Raw genomic sequence first — 3,129 nt, forward strand, 5'->3', positions numbered from 1 at the left:
TGAACCCTTTTGCACCACTTAACTTGAAACCTGCTTTATAAAACATTGGCTATTTAAAAAAGAAAATAGAGCTGTGGCAATTTTCTGGCACATTCATTTAAATTGCTTGCCATTGTTCACAAGGTATTCATGTAGTCTAACATCTGGTTTTATTTTTGACAGCAATGTGAATGGTATTCAAACTTACTCGGCAGGGATGCCAAATTAAAAGCACTCTTGACCAAAAGGGAATTTTGACTCAACGGAGTCCCTAACAGTCCGGCAATGTTAGTAGCTTTAAAAGCTGTTAAAATGTTGGTGATCTTCATGAGGAAGAAGAACTCCAGGAGGGAAGACTATAAACATTAAAATGGAATTGAAGAACAACATTTCTGTATAAAATACACATATTAACAGGTTGGAAAACGTCAGAAAGTACATACATTAAATATGAGTTTGAGTAACTCATGTACTGTAGGTGTGTTTCTCATGCAACATACTGTTGCACTATAAAAAAAACAGTGAGAAGAATGGGTATCTGAGGAAAGAAAGTTATTTTGTTATTTTATTTATTTGTACTTCTTTAATGAAATGGTTTAACATTTTTGAAAATGATCTTCCTCATTTTCTTTCAGAGAGATAGATCATATCTGTATGCTAAATATGGAGCTACAGCCAGCAAAGTAAAAATCACATTGTAGAGTTTTTATACATCAGTTTTTGTATAAATTAGAGAAGAGACATATAACGACTAAGTCAGTGAGCTTTAGAATGGTGCTGGTAGGTGGAGTTTGCCATCAGAAATAGCCAGGCTAGCTGCCCCCTCTTTTCTGTCTTAAACTTAATTAATAAGAAGCGATGGCTTATTTAAAGATAAGACATTGGTATCGATTTTCTCAACTAACTTTTGACACAAAACCAAATAATTTCCCAAAATGTTGAACTATTACTTTAAGGTTCCAGACTTTAAACTTAGAACAATTCTTTAAATAAAGGTGTCAAAAGAAGATGTGCATAATGGTAAGTTAAGATAAGATAAAAAAAAAAAGTGGTTGTTACAGCAGCACAAAGAAAAATAAAAAATAGAAATAAATATACAAGAACATATAGAGAGAAAACTTGGTAAAGGTAAAGTGACAGAAGTGTGACAGCAGCATAGTCAGCAAGTATATATAATATAATATGGTATATATTTAATGTATGTATAATGTTAATGTTAAATTGTTGCTCTCACAACACTAAAAAGAGGTTTATCAGTAAACCTAATTCTGTTCAGCCACAGGTTTAAAAATTATGCTCAATAGTAATTACATCTGTTTCTTCAACAAAGTATTCATATCCAATGTTTTCTACAATGTTACTGCAAAAGCGTGCAGTGGGGTACAGAGGTTTGATGTTGAACAGGTGGAGTTCTCAAAGTCAACGTAATCACCTACACACACATCACCTTCCCACCTTGTTGATTGACAGTTGTTTGGAATATGCACACCTCCTTTTTTAACACTTCTCTTTCACCCATTAAGGCAAGCTGTTGCTGAATCACAGTAGATCCTTCTGTCTGGGTGATGTCTCTGTCATCTTCACAACCTGTCAGTATTCCCTCTGTCCGATTGGGAGTGTGAAGGTTTAGTGCCAGAAAACCATCCTACGGAAGTGGATAAAAACACAGTGTAAAGATAAATATTAATGTGCTTCAACTTATTGGCTTGAGTCTTCCCTTTAAATGGCAAGGTGAAAGAAACAGTAAACTTTGAAACACAAATAATGTTGTGGACAGAAATTACATAAACAAAAAAGCAGGGGACTAACTTACAAATTGGATGTGTTAAACATTTTGTAAAACATAATACAGTAGTAAGGTGGAGGCACTTATTGAATACCATATAGGACTTTTTCCAAGCAACATTTTGACTTGTAATAGCTGAAAAAGCAAATGTGCTACTAATAATTATATTACAAGGTTAAGTTCTATCCAGGTGTCCAGTAAACAATGGCAGTGTGGCAGTGTGCCAGCATGAACAATAGGCTACAATTAATTGGATGATTTACACCTGTGCCTTTCCTACTGTGACATAACGAAATGTCTTTGTCGAAAGCAGCCTATTGAGAAAAAAAGTCTGATTAGTAGAGAATTACAGTAATTGAACTGACTAAAACCACAATTGGATGTTTGCTCTTTTTCTACATTAATGTGGGGCATTACATCTGGGTGTTATTTAATATTGTAATTGTTTAGGTAGTTAAATCATGTCATAGTAAGAGCACTTTCAAAGTGATAATTGTAATAAAGAAAAAAGCCATTTGTCCAATGAGGAGTGGTGCAGGTGCATTTAACAAAAACACAAGCTTTTGATATGATGCACATCCACCACTTAGATTACTGGTACTCCAATTCAAATGTTATTTTATTTTCAAACACATTGTTCACATATTAATCTTCAATGTGTACTTTATATTATTAGTAATCACTATTCTTGCACTGTTTTTTTACTTTTTAATTACTTTTTAATCACCTTACATTTGCACTACCTCCATTAGTACATGCTTATTACAGTGACAGCTCTAAATTTCCCTTTTGATGAATAAATTATCGATCTGTCTGTCTGTCTATCTATCTATCTATCTATCTATCTATCTATCTATCAATCTATCTCTATTTATTTATCTATCTATCTATCTATCTATCTATCTATCTATCTATCTATCTATCTATCTATGTTTACACTATACTTTCTTTTTTTTTGGCTTTAATGTATTTTATACCAAACAGCCAGAGGGAGAGACACTAAAATAGATAAAAAATTAAAGACATAAATAGAGAAAATAAAACAGACAGACAGAAGAACGAGCACTAGACAAGCGGGACGTTTCGTGTCATGATGTGATCATGTATCACTGGTCAGCCTGCTGGGTCAGACCCTCGCAGTATCAGTCCGGAGAGATGGCCCACCCTCCAGATGGCCCAGGTCCAACAGGTGGTCCCATAGTGGGGGTGAGACTGAGAAGTCTGACATCTGCTATCCACGGCTAACCGCTCACACACACACACACACAAACACACACACACACACACACACACAAACACACATACACACACACACATACATACACACACACACACACACACACACACACAAACATACACATTGT

The sequence above is a fragment of the Perca fluviatilis genome, chromosome 3 (assembly GCF_010015445.1).
Source record: "Perca fluviatilis chromosome 3, GENO_Pfluv_1.0, whole genome shotgun sequence".
NCBI lineage: Eukaryota > Metazoa > Chordata > Actinopteri > Perciformes > Percidae > Perca > Perca fluviatilis.